General features: G+C 32.9%; 1 protein-coding gene across 2 annotated transcripts in view; it reads left to right on the top strand.

Annotated features, from left to right (window-relative positions):
- Window positions 1-17,950, top strand: part of LOC114329512 (15-hydroxyprostaglandin dehydrogenase [NAD(+)]) — a 59,113-nt gene that overhangs the window by 27,007 nt on the left and 14,156 nt on the right. The window lies entirely within an intron of this gene.

The raw sequence follows: 17,950 nt of genomic DNA on the forward strand, positions 1-17,950 counted from the left end.
TCCTTTTTTATAGATCGGGTATACTATACTTTCCTTCCAGTCGTCGGGTATTTTCTCTTCTTGCCATACGTCTTTGATGAGTGCGTGGATGTGACTTGCTAGGTGGTCGCCACCTACCTTATATAGTTCTGCTGGTATTTTGTCAACTCCCAGAGCTTTATTGTTTTTCTGGGCCTTAATAGCTTCGAAAACTTCCTCTATGGTTGGAGCTTCTACTCCATTCTCTTCTACGTAGATCATACCCATTTCATCTTCTATGTCTACTTGAGTTCCAAGTAGTGTCTGAAAATAATGCTTTCAGGTTTCTGTGACTTTCTGTTGGTCACTGATTATTTGCCCACTTTCATCTTTACGTAGACTTGTTTGAGGTTTATATCCACTTTTTATCTTTCTTAGGTATTCGTAAGCCCCTCTAATTTCGTTGTTTTTGAAATTTCCTTCCATTTTTTCTATTTGTCTATTTTCATAGGCTCTCTTTTTATTTCTACATGTCTTGTCTGCTTTCCGTCTTGCGACTTCTAATAATGTTCGTCTTTCCCGTGTTCTTCTTGTTACGTACAATTTGTGTGCTTCATTCCTTTCCTCTATTGCTTGTCTGCACTCGTCATCAAACCATGCTGCTCTTCTCTCCTTTTTGTTATTTCCCAGGGTGGACGCTGCTGCGGTCAGTACTGCTGTTTTAATATTACTCCATTTGCCCTCTATGGAGTGCAGTTCTAGCGTCCTTACCTCATTTGCGACTTCTTGTTCGAACTTCTCTTTACATTCCTGAATCTTCAGTTTTTTCAGGTCAAGTTTGTTTGTTCTTTGTTGTCTTTCCCTGTTAACTCTGCATCTAAATTTGGTTTGTACTAAAAGATGTTCTGATCCACAGCATGCTCCTCGTCGTGTTCTCACATCGGAGATACTACTGGCTGCCCTTTTGTCTATCAACACATGGTCAATTTGATTGGTTGTGGTTCCATCTGGTGAAATCCATGTCATTTTGTGTATCCTTTTAGATGGGAAGCATGTGGAACTTATAACCATGTTTTTACTGGTGACAAAATTTATCAAAAACTCCCCATTCCCGCTTGTTTCATTGTGCAGAGAGTGTTTTCCTATTGTGCCATAGAACTGCGGTTCCTTGCCTATTTTAGCATTCATATCACCCATTATAATCTTGATGATGTCGTTTTTTGGCGCATTATCATATACTATCTCCAGCTGTTGGTAAAAGCTTTCCTTTGTATGTTGCTCTTGATCTTCTGTTGGACAGTGAATGTTTATCATTGTTAGATTGAAGAACTGGGTGCAAATTCTCAACTTGCATATCCTTTCACTGACTGCCTGGAAGTCGACGATTTTTGACTTAAAATCATTATCCACCACAAATGCGACTCCACATTTTTTGCTTCCTTGTTCCTTCCCACTATATAGAATTGTGTGCGTTTTAGTGTCCCTGACACATTTCCCCAGCCATCTTGTCTCCTGAAGAGCAGTAATCATGAGCTTATATCTTTTTAGTTCTTGAAGAAGTGCGATTTGAGCTCCTGGTCTATTTACCGTCATCACATTCCAGTTTCCAAATGGATAGTCAATGTTTCCTAGCTTAAATCGTTTCCGAAAGTTCCGTTCTGTATTCCGACGCAAATGTTCAGGTTTCGTAACAGTGTGTTTTTTCCGGGAGTGGGTTTATCTTATTCAACTAGCTGAATTTAAACTCACAGGAGCAGCGAGCATTATTACAATCCAAATGCAGAACTATCTTTTAAGACACTTTTATTGTAAAAGTTGACTAATACGGGGCGATGGGCTATCGTATCTTCTATTTTTAATCTTACTATACTTTTATTCTTACGAGAATAGGTAATTCTAGAGTTTAAAAAGAACACAAATGTACATGAAATTATCTTTATGTACAATGAACTTAACAATATAAATGCCCAAAAGGTCAAATTAATCTATGTGTAGTAGAATAGTGTTTGCCATAAATGTTACTATGGCTTGAGAAGACAGATTTATTTAGGTGAAACATCAAGACCAATAAACGTTAGAATAAGTGAACATCTGTCTTATATCAAAAATAGAGAATTTGATAGATCTCAAATATGTCAACACGCATGGGATAATGAACATAGAGTTCAGTGGAGATATTCAAATATAGGCCTGAAAGAAACAGATAGTAAAAAGAGAAAAATCAAAGAAGCGGCAAAGAATGCAGTAGGATATGGTTACCCATACTAAAAGAGGAAGTCACTAGAAAGAAAATACCACGATTAGTAAGTCAATAACATATCGAGTCAGTACATATTTTATATTTTAGTATTATTTATATTATATCTATGTATTATTAATATTATTTTTAATTTTAATAATATCTTCTTCAGGTGCCATCTCCGCTACGGAGGTTGGCAATCATCATAGCTACTTTAATTTTTGAGGCAGTAGCTCTAAATAGTTGTTTTGAGCTGCATCCAAACCATTCTCTCAGGTTCTTCAGCCATGAAATTCGTCTTCTGCCGATGCTTCTTCTGCCATCTATCTTTCCCTGCATTATGAGTCACAGGATGCCATACTTCTCGCCCCGCATTACATGTCCGAGGTACTGTAGTTTTCTTTCTTTAATTGTAAGTTTAACTTCCTTCTCTTTACCTATTCTTCTCAGCACTTCATTGTTCGTAACTCTATCTACCCAGGAAACCCTCATAATTCTTCTATACGTCCACATTTCAAAGGCGTTAAGTCGTCTCATTGTCTCTACATTTAACGTCCATGATTCCAGTCCCTAGTATAGTACACTATATACGTAACATTTTGTTAGGCGTACTTTAAGAGCTAATGTTAAATCTTTGCTACATAGGACGTTTCTCATTTTCATAAAATTAGAACGTGCTTTCTCGATTCTGACTTTGATTTCTGCAGTGTAGTCATTATTTTCGGTTATAAGTGTCCCTAGGTAAGTGTACTTTTTTACTCTTTCGATCTGCTGGCCCTCTACTATCAAGATTTCGTTAGTATTATGGTTGTTTTTACTAATTTTCATAAATTTCGTCTTTTTGATATTGAGAGAGAGTCCGTACTCCCTACTACACCTTAATATTTTACTCATGAGTCTTTGCAGGTCTTGTAAATTATCGGCTATTATTACTGTATCATCTGCATATCTGATGTTGTTAACTAAGACTCCATTTACTCTTATGCCGACTGTTTCATCTTCCAGAGTTTCTCGCATTACCTCTTCAGAATAAGCGTTAAATAATAGAGGTGATAGTATGCAGCCTTGCCTGACTCCTCTCTTTATTTCCATTTCTTCAGATGTTTCTGTTTCAATTCTTACTATTGCTCGCTGATTGTAATAGAGATGTGTTATTAGTCTTAAATCTCTTTCATCTAGGTTTTTAGTTTTTAGAATTTCCATGAGTCGGTCATGTTTTACTTTAACAAACGCTTTATTGTAGTCTATAAAACAGACGTAAAGAGAACGGTTAACATCCAAACATCTCTGTGTCAGCACGTTGAAGGAGAATAATGCCTCTCTGGTGCCCATTCCATTGCGGAACCCATATTGAGTGTCACTAATATCCAGCTCCAGTTTAGAGTGTATTCTGGCGTGGATAATTTTCAGCAGAATTTTCAAGGTATGTGACATTAAGCTTGTGGTTCGGTAGTCACTGCATTCTTTGGCATTCACTTTTTTTGGCAAACACACAAATGCCGATGTCAACATTTCTCTAGGGATGATTCCCGTAGTATAGATAGCGTTGAACAGTTCTACTATTATATCCAGGTTTTTCTCGTTGACCAACTTTATCAGCTCGCTAGGTAATTCATCTGGACCAGCCGATTTATTGGTTTTCATAGAGTTTATTGCCTGACTAACCTCTGATTTGGTTATCTCTGGGCCTACATCTCCGGTTTGGCTATCTACGGATGTACTAGCTTCTCTCTGGTCATGAAATAGTTCCTCGATGTACTCTTTCCATCGTCGTAGCTTTCGTTCTGTCTCCATTATAATATTTCCGTTTTTGTCGAGCAATATATTTGAGGTTCTTCTATTTCCTATTCCGGCTAGTTCTTTGACTTTTTTATGTAGGTTGAAGTTGTCATATCTGTTTTGAAGTTCTTCTATTTCTTGAAGTAGGTTTCTTTAGCCTCCCTAATTTTTCTTCTTATTTGGTTTTGCAGCTGTTTATAGCGAGTCTTATTAATTGTTTTGTTTTTTCTTCTTTCATTCATCAACTCTAGAATTTCCTCCGTCATCCATTCTTCTTTCTTACATTTGGTTGTTGTAAGTACTTTCTTACTTGGCTCTAATATAGAGGTTTTGAAGAATTGCCACTGCTGTTCTACGTTGCAATTATTTCTTGGGTTTCTATCTAGATTTGTGTTGATTTCACGTTTCAAATTTTCTTTTGTTTCTTCTGACTTAAGTTTCTGTATGTTAAGTTTATTGTTGTTGCGGCTTTTTTGCGTCTTTTTTAGTTGATTTTAATAATATACGGACATATTAAGGTCAGAATTTGGTATTAGTTTTGAGAGTAAAGTCAAGTAAGAGCTAATACTTACGATGTCGGGATAATATCACGAGGTTTTTTCCTGGTTTCCCTCGTGATCAACTATGGAATCTCTAACGCGAGAATTTTACTGTCACCTTTGCACGTTATTGTCTTTTTAAAGACAGATCACATGCTATGATTTTTTGTGACGGATACTCTTGAGTTGGGGTTGATTTCATGTAATCGAATGAACTGTCTTTCAGTAAAGTCGTCCAAGGAACGTAAATCATAAATATTGGCAATATCATTTTAAAGTCTTCTACTTTAAAATGTATAATACAGGGTGATTGATTAGTGGGGTAAAGCTCAACAGATCTACTGTAGTAATCGATAGCAATAAAAGTTAATAACAAAAATTGTAGCCAACTTGAGCTTCACATTTTAAAATTAATTAGAATGTTACAGGGTGTTCAATAACATCGTGGCAGACCAAACTTATGTTTTTTTAAATGGATCACCCTATATTTTACCTTAGACTCGAAATCTTCTTAACTTCCCCATTACAAAAATGTAAAGGTTTGTTACGTTATGCAGGGTATTTACAAAGTTATAACCAATTTTCTATGAAAATCGTAAGAAGTTCAGCTCCCTGTATAAATAAAAATAAGCACAACGGCAATGGTTTATTAATTGACATTGCTAATTTTCTTTATATCGAATACAGGGTGAGTCCAAATGCAAGTACATTATTTTCTCAGTAATTTTAAATAGAACACCCTGTTTTTTATATCACTATTGATAAGCACCATTATCGTACTTTAATTTTTATACAACATTCCCTATGTCTAAATTTATTAGTTTTCGAGATATTTTCATTTTTCAATGGATCAGTAGCGTGGCCACCCAGATCACCAATATTTAATAAACTGGAATGATTTTTTGGGCTTACGTTAAGAATGAAGATTATAAACATGCCTCCGACAACAAGGGATGAGATGAAAAATAGAATACAAAGTGTATTTCGAAGTGTTAATTTACAAATGCTTCGTAGTGTAAGTAACCCATTTACACAACTCATTTTGAACACCTTATGATATGTAATTAAATATATAAAATATTTTACTAAAAGTAGCTTCCCATTTTTTCAAAAATGTATTTTGTGTTCGTGTTTTTTTTGTAAAATTTTTTACTGATAAATTATTTTTCGTTCTTTTTTTGTTGCATTGTTACATCTACATACAAAAGTAGTTTTTAATTGTTTTCACCAAATGTTGTGTTTTGTGTTTGTGTGTGTGATTTTTTTTTACTTATAACTGATAAATTATTTTTCTTTCTTTATTTGTTACATTTATATACAAAAGTAGCTTCCCATTTTTTCAAAAATGGTGTATGTTTTTGTTGTGGTTTTTTTGTAAAATTTATTACTAATAAATTTTTTTTCTTTCTATATTTGCTACATTGTTACATTCGTTACCGGATTGATAATCAGTAATCTTATATTATTAGTTTTAAAAAATTCAGTCATGGCTTACTTAAAATTTGGAAAGATTTAGACCCCTAATTAATAATTTACTTTGAAAAATGCAAATATCTCGAAAACTAATAAATTAAGACATAGGGAATATTATACAAAAATTAAAGTACGGTAACGGTACTTTTCGATAGTGACATAAAATACAGGGTGTTCTATTTAAAATTACTGAGAAAATAATGTACTTGCGTTTTGACTCACCCTGTATTAGATATAAACAAAATTAGCACTATCAACAATTTTTTTTAATTTTCACAATCAACAAAAAATATTGCATCAATAAACCATTGCTGTTGTGCTTATTTCTATATACATAATATAATGAACTTATTACGATTTTCATAGGAAATCGGTTATAACATTGTAAATACCCTGCATAACATAACAGACCATTATATTTTTGTAGTGGGGAAGAATATTTCGAATATAAGATTAAATATAGGGTATTCCATTTAAAAAAACATAAGTTTGGTCTGTCACGATGTTATCGAGTATCCTGTAACATTCTAATTAATTTTAAAATGTGAAGCTCAAAGTTGGCTACAATTTTTGTTATTAACATTTATTGCTATCTATTACTATAGCGGATCTACTGAGCTTTACCCCACTAATCAATCACCCTGTTCTAACGGGCTATGTACTAAGAGTATAAGTCATAAAAAAAATTTTCGGGATTCTTCTGTATTTTTAATTATATAATTAATAAGGTATTACCAAAGTAGAAAGTAAAATAGTTAATTACTAATTTATTAATCATATTTCGTCACCATTTTCATATTTAGTTGTAACAATTATTTCATCAGTGGTAAAAAAGACTTTGAAAAGTCCTAATAAAAAATTTTCATTTTTGACTTATACTCTTAATACATAGTACTCTAGGTCTGAATTGCCGATATAAATGAGTCATATAAATAAATTATTAAAAGAATTTTTTACTAAGCAACAACATTTTTGTTTAATTCATTAATATTTTTTCTATTTTGAAAACGGCATCCGATTTGGACGTCGAAACGTTAACAAAATCATTTTTTTAGTAAAATTTCAACTTATTTCCCATTAAAAATAGTTAATTACAAAAATGCCACAAGAAAATAGCTTCAGAACAACATTAAGACCGATGACTTTAAAACAACCCAAAATTAAATTGACCGTCTATAAAATACTTATACATATAATATAACCAGTGCTATCAAAAGAAGCAGAAACATGGTCACTTAAAAAGAAGGTCCAAAAACTATTTAAACGTTTCGAGCGAAAGATCATAAGAAGAATGAAGGAATAAAAGAGGTAAACGTTGCAACTTTGAGTTGTATAGAAGTTTCGGGGAACCTGACGTAAAGTTCATTGAGGTAGCACCTTTCAGGTGGATATGGTATGTAATCAAACGAGAGGAAGATACAACAGGCAAAAACGTTTTTGACCGAAGAGAGCCAATGGGACAACGAGTTAAAGGAAAACCGAGACTTAGGTATTAAGACAACTTAGAGTATAATTTAAAATCTATTGGGAGTTAAAACATGGAAAATGGTTGCCAGACACAGGTGCGAATGAAGGAATGTTCTGAATAAATCTTTGGCTGATAACGAGCTGTCTTGCCACTAATGATGAACGCATAATATGGTAGATATAAGACGAGAAAGGGTGAATGACTTGACTGACAAAAAATTATAAAAGTAAAGATGGGTATATTAGTGAAAATTGAGTGTTAGTCGCAAATGACGTCAAAAAAGGAAGAGCATTATTAGTCCAGACAAATAAGGTTTTTGTCAGCACACTTGAGCAGCCAGGTTGCAAATGGGTTTTTTGGGTACTACATACCTAATGCATTATAAATAGAAAATGCCCGTCACAGTTCGGACGATAATTTTAGTTATTAGCCAATAAGGGTCAAAAATGGCAGTTTTTTCGTTTAAATCGCTACAGGTAAAAATAGGGTAATAAAATATCTTATTTAGAGTATTGATCTCTTAGTAGATGAGCAAAGGTGTAAAATGGCAGGTTTTGGATTTTGGTTTGATCATTTGTTGCATCGTTAATAATTGCAAAAAAAAAAATTTCGAAAATAAAAAATTTGCTATAACTTTTGCGAAAATGAAATTTAGACTTTGATATTGCATGAAAAGTTGAGACAACCAGTATTACATAATATAATGCCCAAAAAATTTTCAAGAATTTGTCGACGATTAGTTTTAATTTTATTCAATTTGTTTATCTCAAAGAGCTTCTTTTTCAATGTTATTGTTCAGAAAATAATAATGATACAGCAATTCTGTGGAAACCACGTGAAAGAAGATTTACTTATGTTTTCAAAATATTTAAAAAAATAAATAAAAAGTCATTTGTATCATTCCGAAAACATTTTACTAAAGTAGAGTTATTTTTGGCTTCTAAACAATTTGAATAGCTTTAACACCTCTGTTGAAGTTCAAAGTTTACTCAAACTTTTACACATAAACTATAAACCTTGAACTTTAAAATAGCGCAAGTTAGGTTGCTTAATTGTTATAAACAAAGTATCTGCGAATTAAATATAAGAAGTGGCTAACCGTGAGCGTAATTAACCTAGACGAAAAGTGTTTTGTGAAAATTCGTGTAAAAATACCAGCTATTCAATTCCCAAAATACTTTTAGTCTACAGTCAATATTAACAAACTTATTCAAATTGTTTATGAGCTAAATATGACTCTACTTTAGTAAAATGTTTTCGGAATGATAAAAATGACATTTTGATGATTTTTTTAAATACTTTGAAAACATAACTATTCTTCTTTCGTGTAGTTTCCACAGAATTGCTATATCGTTATTATTTTCTGAACAATGACATTGCAAAAAAATCTCTTTGTGATAAACAAATTGAATAAAATTTAAACTAATTGACGAATCGTCTTAATATTTTTTGTGAATTGTATGGACTGTTTCACTCAGCCTTTCATGCAATATGAAAGTCTTAGCAAAAGTTATAGCAAATTTTTTATTTTCAAAATTTTAGTTTTATTTTGCACTTTCCGGAGCAACAAATGATCGGACCAAAATTCAAAAACTGCCATTTTAAACCTTTGCTCATCTGCTATAAATAAGATATTTAATTACTCTATTTTTACTTGCCACTATTTAACCCTTAACTTGGCAAAACAAGAAATACGCAAAATAAAAATTATTTCTGATATTATTTGTTGAAGTGGGTCGTCAATTAATACATTCTCACTAATAAACTTTCTTTTGAACAAATTTTGACTTTGATTTGTACTTGTGTATCTGAATGCACAACGCCAAGAAACCATAAAACAATATGTGTGTATTACAATACACATTACCAATTTTAGTACTTGTTTTCTAAATTAAAATTAGGTGGAAAAATAAAAGAACACCCAGGGTTTTACTGATTTATTTTACTAACAAAAATATTACAATGATTACTTGCTCATATGGAAATCGTAAAAACAATTTCGTTTTGACACAAAACAAAGACGTACGTCACATTTCGTACATTTTATATGTGTTTGGATATTTACAAAATTGCAACATCGGCCCTTTGTGGAAAATTGTGGAAGGTGTCCGAAATTATCAAATCTTATATCACCTTCTGGCCAGGGTTTAAATATGGTTCTTATCCTTGTTTTTTTTTAAATAGCGATGTCCTCATTTGAAGGTCTTCCAAGTTTTTAATTTTTACGGAGCAAGCTGTCGATTATGGAAAAACGAAATTGTTTTTTGTTCTTTTATATCATCAAAAATTTATATCATTAAAAAACATTTTAAAGTACTCAATTGGAGATAAAATCTCGTCTGGAACTTGAAAATTATCCCCTTTAATATCTACCGGGAAGCTAAAAGGTTCCCTGTCCAGCTGTATATTTTCGCTTTCTTAGTTTTGTTTTTCTTTTGAACTTTTTGTTGTTGTTTGTTCTTTTTTAAATTGAGAGGTTTATGATCAAGCTCATCTGCTAAGGTTTCATCAACAACATACCCAATACGCTCATCTAGCTCGTTGTTTTTAGCACCTTCTGCATTTTCTACCTTTTCATTGTTTGCTTCGTTTTCCAAGATCTCCTCGTTTTCGAGCAATATATTCGATAAAATAGTAAACTTAGATGAATTTTCTAATTCATCTTCATCAACACCCTCTATTACAGGATATACTAAAGTGGCGGACGGTAACATAATATATTCTTCATTATCACTTTCAATATCGGAGTCAATATTTCTATTGGGAACTAAAATATTATACTCACAATCCTCCTCATCATTTATTTGTTCAGTTGCTAATTGTATATTCTCTTTGTTCTGTTTGAAGTCATAATCTGAAACAAAGACGAACTTGAAACTAATACTCAGCGCCCATTACTAAAACTTATTGGAATACATTTAAATAAAATCACAAAATATATTAATTTTATACAGTTAACACTTCAACGAGTACTACCCTGGACACCTATTACTCGTCGTTCTTATTTAAAATGGTCTAAAACGGGCAGTGTGTATTTAAATTCACATTTATTGTTGTTCGTGTTATTGGCGATGTGAATTTAAATACACGTGTTTTTTAGACGAAGCTCACATTTTATCAAACATATAAATTACGAACCTATTGACATACTACTAAAGGATAATGCTTACCTTATTCGATTTTATTCACAGAATTAAAATAACTTTACAAATCGCTACAAAAACTACCTTTATCTTGGGAAAAGTTGGTAAATTGAACCCGGCCAACGGTCGTCACAGAACTAACCTATAAAAAGTTGACAAATTTATTCCCGCCAAATATAAAAATTGCATAAATGTAGTTACCTGTACAAAGAACAAGGGTGTATCGAAATACACATTACAATATCTACGCAGATTTGGAAGTTTAAACTTTGTTAAAAAAAATCTAAAATAGGTGTGTATTAAGATACACATTGTCAAGTTAAGGGTTAAACGAAAAAATTGCCATTTTGACCCTTATTTCTTAATAACTAATAAAATTCTCGTCCGAACTGTAACGGGCATTTTTGTATTTCTAATGTATTAGGTATAATATGTAGTAGGTATCCAAAAAACCCATTTGCAACCTGACTGCTCAAGTCTCCCGAACATACGTCGTATACGTCGTATACACCGTATACGTCGCAATTATTGACGTCTCTGTATCTGTGGAATAAGACTTGTATTCTGCCGTGCTTAGCGTAAACGCCGTATCTGCAAAAATCTGAAAAAATTAGATTTATACATTTTTCTAACCCAAATGTGCAATGTGCATATCTATCTTATTTGCTTACTAAAAATGACGTAAGTTAAGCCAAAATATATTAAACACAACGCATTTTATGCCGTATCTCCAAAAATGTTCATGGATACTTAGAATAAATGCGTCATCTGAAAAATACTTAGAAAAAACGCCGTATTTAAAGGTCACTTGCCGCGTTTATCCTAAGCAGGCACTAGATGCGGCGTTCTGCCTAAGCATTTGACAGATTTTTACAGCATGTGTAAAATTTTTAATAAGGTTAGTCTGTTGCCATTTTTTAACGTGAACGGTTGTTTGATACAATTTTTTAAATATGTCAAATAGAACAAAGTTAATACTGCAGAAGCCTATTTTTTCTTTATCAATAGAAAATCTAAACACATATGTTTGAGTTGTTGTTGATCAAGAAATAATGTGTGGTTCTACAAACAATGCGGTACTACTAAGTGAGACAAAAACTTCCTGTAAATGTGAAGTTTCCTGGGGTATAGCGGAGTTTACTATGTGTATGTATATTGTTGTTGATGCGACATTGTATTATTACGTTACATCAGGCATTTTAAACAGTACAAATTTTATAAAGTTTGTTCGAAATACGAATTTTGGTACGAAGTATTTTGATCGTCATAGGTCGTAGAATTTCCAAATAAAAAATGTGTTATAAAAGTACATAGTTAAATCAAGGTCTAATAATTAATAATTTAATAATTAAAACTAAACTTGATCGTAAATGTTAATCGTTTCTGGAATGTTTTTAATTTTAAAATGCAAGAAACGCCCCTTAGCGGCAAACTTATTAATTCCAAAATTATTTCCAGCACTTTTTTTGTCCATTTTTATGACACACTTTTATAAAAAATGTTTTTTATTCTCCTTTTCCATCGTTATATTGTATTTATTATACAGTAGACTCCCTCTATAACGAGAACTGAAATGGCAGACTAATTACCTCGTTATACGCGGATCTCGTTATATCAGACAAAAATAATATTGTGCATACATATTATATAGTTGTCTAAAATATTAACTTTCTATTATAGTGATAAGATTCGCAGCAATATATCTACTAAATATTGTTTCCTCGACAATAAGGATTCGCCATCATAAATTATAATTTTTTTTACAATATTCAGTACCGGCCAATAGATAAACAGAACAGGAAGAAGTTTATTATAGGTAGGCGGTGGATTTTTATTAAAGCACTACCCTCGATAGCCGCACAGATGTTGGGAATTTATGTATACAGGTAGGTAGTTAAGGTATTTACTTATAGCATTACAGCGCTAAAAATAGATAAAGAATAATAAAGATACATATTTTACGATTTCATTTTTCCTCGTTATAGAGGTGTTCAGTTTAATAGGAATTTCATGGGACATCTAGTGTACCTCTTTATAAGCGAAACCTCGCATTTAACCGTGTTCGTTATAGAGAGAGTCTACTGTATTATAAAATAAGAAAATGATTAGCGCAAACGCAGTACTGCATTCTTCCTAAGGAGGAAGACGTTAATTTATGTAGTATACAGTGGAACCCCGATAAGTCGGCCCCCGATAACTCGGAAGTCCGGCTAACCCGGACCGATTTTCATCAGATAAACATTTTGATTTTCAAAATCCACAAGGAAAAGAAAAGGTTTTCCTGTAGTTGGCTGTATACCATCAATCACAAAATTGGAAAGAAATCCTTTGTAAAAGGTATAAAATTTTTTTATTAAAAATCCCTTAAAAGGGCTACATCACAAAAAGGGCTACATCACAACAAAACGTTTTCGATTTTTATAAAAAATCATCATCAGTGTTCGATCTAAAAATAAGTATAACCGATTTAATGAATATAAAGTTATTATTTAAATTTTGACAAAGGTTAGAGCAAGTTGGTTATACTTACAAACTGGATGCTAGCTGAGCCACAAAAGAAAAATATCTGGGTAAAAACCCTTTACATATAATATAGATGCCTTAAAAGTGCATACTTCGATAAAAAGGCCTGTGATGGTCACATGGCAAACAGGATAATGCCCTAAGGTAAGGTATACAGGTTTCCCAACACGTGGGATCCAAATTGAGTTGATCACATTTCAATGACTTAATGGCAACTGATTGCAAAATGATTGATGTTTCTGAAAGGTGTCAAAAGACAGATAGACAACGTGGCGTGGAATTTACCCTGTATTACGACAGCCAACTAATTGTTAGTAAAATATTTAATGAAAATTTACATAGTAATAACAAACATCAACAAAGTTATGGCTATAATTACATTTAAGTAAGTACCTTGAATATGTAAGATGAACGTGAAGTAAGAAATGATTTTTATAATGAGAAATAGCCAGAATCTATGCAGCCATCTATACATGTTCCTATTCTAATTGAAGTAACTTCAACTGTGCTGTGGAAAATTTGATTTCTAATATGAATTAAAAGGAGTGTTTGGTAAAATTGTACCAATGGCAGAGTAAATTAGAGAGTCTGTAGTAAATGGAAGTCTGATATTAAAGTAGTGTTGAAATTAAGATAAGTTGTATGAGTCACAGGAGGAAACTGATATGATATAATGATATGTGAATTAATTGGTTAAGGTACCTGAGTGTTGATATTGGAAGTGAAGAAGAATATCAATTGAACTAATAACCTGGCAAAAGTATGAGGTCCTTTTATGTAACATAAGCATCTAGGACTAAACATGTTTATGAAATAGGGATTTTTTTGGATTTTTTTTTCCTATTTTTTATTTTTTATACCAAGTTATCGAGTTGAATTGAAAAGGTTTAAAACTGGATGGATGTATGAAGGTGTATTGGAAAACAAGCAATATGTGTAAAATTAGAAGGTAGTGAATAATTTGTGATTTGATATCAGAATTGTTTACTGTAATGAGATGTGATGAAAAAGGCTGGGCGCCCCAGAAACCAGACCCCACATCTATGGATAAGAGAGTGGAAGAATTAGTATAAAACCTTTTATAAATATTTTTCTGAAGTTTAGTTGGACCTATAACGAAAACCTGATCAAATGGCGATAAGTTATGAAATTGGGTGGAAAAGAACAAATAGTGTTAGAGTTGTGACTGGTCGATTTAGTAAAAACTGTGGAAAAAGTTAAAGTAGATTATTTTGGAAGACTAGTAGAAGTTAAGGGATAATGAGTTGATGTTAGAAATGTCATCTGTTAGATAAGTAAATATGGAGGAAAGGTTAATATAAATGAAAAAAGAGTTTGGAAACAGCAAAGAAGTTTTGAAATTTAGGTTAAGAAAAAAGTTGACGATGTAAGGGATTGAAGTCACGATTGAAAGACACATGGCGGTTAACACAGTTAGGGCTACTTTGCTTTTCTCTAATTATTTCCAAGTCCTCGTATAGGTCCAGTCTTAAGAAATTCTTTTGAGGTATGTTGTGTATTAGAGAAACATTTTCCGGAATGTTAAGAGTATGACTGTTTTGTTTTAAATGTTGAGAAAAGGTGGAAGTGTTCTCTCTTTTTGTGTCTTCAAGGGAACGAGATGCTAGTGACCTACAAGTTCTTCCTATGTACGTAGCATCACAGTCAGAGCATTGAAGTTTATAAACCCCACTACGATTCATGTAGTTGATAGGGTCTTTGGAGTTGGAAAGACATTGTCCTAAATTATTGGAAACTTTAAAAGAGATGTGTATGTTATCAACTGATCTCTTGATAATATTACTGATATCACAGGAAAGGCTCTCTTGATGGAAAGGTAATGAAGCATAAATGGGTCTGGTGGTCAGATCTCTGGGAAACGCAGCCTCCCTCAGAACCCTCAGTTGTCTCTTATGAAGGAGTTTGGTTATAAGGTTTGGTTCGTAACCGTTATTGAAAGCAATTTGTTTGATAGTGTTGAGTTCTTTGGTGTAGTTAGATTGAGATAGGGGGATGGTTTCTAGACGGTGTATGTAACTGTGGAAGGCAGAGTATTTATGTGACATTGGATAGTTTGAAGACAAGGGTATGGCATGATCAGTCTGTGTTGGTTTCCTATAAATACTAAAATCGAAGTGGTCATTCAATCTGGTGATGGTGAGGTCGAGAAAGTTAATTGAATTGGATGATTCAAGTTCCATAGTGAACTTAATGTTGGGGTGGATTTGATTAATTTTAGAAAGCAATAGCTCAGCTGATGTGGAGGGTCCTGTTAAGAAAACTAGACAATCATCTACGTATCGAAACCAGTGTAGAATTTCAGGATTTTTCATAATCTGTGTGGATTCTAAATGATCCATAAATATATCAGCTAAGAGAGGAGATAGACAACTACCCATAGCTAGGCCATCAGGTTGCCTGTAATATGTATTATTAAATACAAAGAAATCTTGAGATAAGCAAAATTGTAATAATTGGATGACTGAATTGGTAGTAGACATAGTAATGGAGCTGGCTCTAAGAAGAGAATGTACCAGATTAATAGTTTCTTGTTTGGGGACCGAAGTAAAAAGGTTGCTGACATCGAATGAAAGCATAGTAATGTTGGGATGAAGATTAATTTGTTGAAGTTTATTGACTAGATGATTGGTGTTTTTGACTGAGAGACGAGGGGAAAAATTCGTCATAGTGTTGATAAGGTTAAGTATGAATTTAGAAAGGATTGATCTCAATCCTTTCTAAATTCATACTTAACCTTATCAACACTATGACGAATTTTTCCCCTCGTTTCTCAGTCAAAAACACCAATCATCTAGTCAATAAACTTCAACAAATTAATCTTCATCCCAACATTACTATGCTTTCATTCGATGTCAGCAACCTTTTTACTTCGGTCCCCAAACAAGAAACTATTAATCTGGTACATTCTCTTCTTAGAGCCAGCTCCATTACTATGTCTACTACCAATTCAATCATCCAATTATTACAATTTTGCTTATCTCAAGATTTCTTTGTATTTAATAATACATATTACAGGCAACCTGATGGCCTAGCTATGGGTAGTTGTCTATCTCCTCTCTTAGCTGATATATTTATGGATCGTTTAGAATCCACACAGATTATGAAAAATCCTGAAATTCTACACTGGTTTCGATACGTAGATGATTGTCTAGTTTTCTTAACAGGACCCTCCACATCAGCTGAGCTATTGCTTTCTAAAATTAATCAAATCCACCCCAACATTAAGTTCACTATGGAACTTGAATCTTCCAATTCAATTAACTTTCTCGACCTCACCATCACCAGATTGAATGACCACTTCGATTTTAGTATTTATAGGAAACCAACACAGACTGATCATGCCATACCCTTGTCTTCAAACCATCCAATGTCACATAAATACTCTGCCTTCCACAGTTACATACACCGTCTAGAAACCATCCCCCTATCTCAATCTAACTACACTAAAGAACTCAACACTATCAAACAAATTGCTTTCAATAACGGTTACGAACCAAACCTTATAACCAAACTCCTTCATAAGAGACAACTGAGGGTTCTGAGGGAGGCTGCGTTTCCCAGAGATCTGACCACCAGACCCATTTATGCTTCATTACCTTTCCATCAAGAGAGCCTTTCCGGTGATATCAGTAATATTATCAAGAGATCAGTTGATAACATACACATCTCTTTTAAAGTTTCCAATAATTTAGGACAATGTCTTTCCAACTCCAAAGACCCTATCAACTACATGAATCGTAGTGGGGTTTATAAACTTCAATGCTCTGACTGTGATGCTACGTACATAGGAAGAACTTGTAGGTCACTAGCATCTCGTTCCCTTGAACACACAAAAAGAGAGAACACTTCCACCTTTTCTCAACATTTAAAACAAAACAGTCATACTCTTAACATTCCGGAAAATGTTTCTCTAATACACAACATACCTCAAAAGAATTTCTTAAGACTGGACCTATACGAGGACTTGGAAATAATTAGAGAAAAGCAAAGTAGCCCTAACTGTGTTAACCGCCATGTGTCTTTCAATCGTGACTTCAATCCCTTACATCGTCAACTTTTTTCTTAACCTAAATTTCAAAACTTCTTTGCTGTTTCCAAACTCTTTTTTCATTTATATTAACCTTTCCTCCATATTTACTTATCTAACAGATGACATTTCTAACATCAACTCATTATCCCTTAACTTCTGCTAGTCTTCCAAAATAATCTACTTTAACTTTTTCCACAGTTTTTACTAAATCGACCAGTCACAACTCTAACACTATTTGTTCTTTTCCACCCAATTTCATAACTTATCGCCATTTGATCAGGTTTTCGTTATAGGTCCAACTAAACTTCAGAAAAATATTTATAAAAGGTTTTATACTAATTCTTCCACTCTCTTATCCATAGATGTGGGGTCTGGTTTCTGGGGCGCCCAGCCTTTTTCATCACACCTCATTACAGTAAACAATTCTGATATCAAATCACAAATTATTCACTACCTTCTAATTTTACACATATTGCTTGTTTTCCAATACACCTTCATACATCCATCCAGTTTTAAACCTTTTCAATTCAACTCGATAACTTGGTATAAAAAATAAAAAATAGGAAAAAAAAATCCAAAAAAATCCCTATTTCATAAACATGTTTAGTCCTAGATGCTTATGTTACATAAAAGTACCTCATACTTTTGCCAGGTTATTAGTTCAATTGATATTCTTCTTCACTTCCAATATCAACACTCAGGTACCTTAACCAATTAATTCACATATCATTATATCATATCAGTTTCCTCCTGTGACTCATACAACTTATCTTAATT

This window comes from Diabrotica virgifera, chromosome 7, assembly GCF_917563875.1.
Source record: "Diabrotica virgifera virgifera chromosome 7, PGI_DIABVI_V3a".
Classification (NCBI taxonomy): Eukaryota; Metazoa; Arthropoda; class Insecta; order Coleoptera; family Chrysomelidae; genus Diabrotica; species Diabrotica virgifera.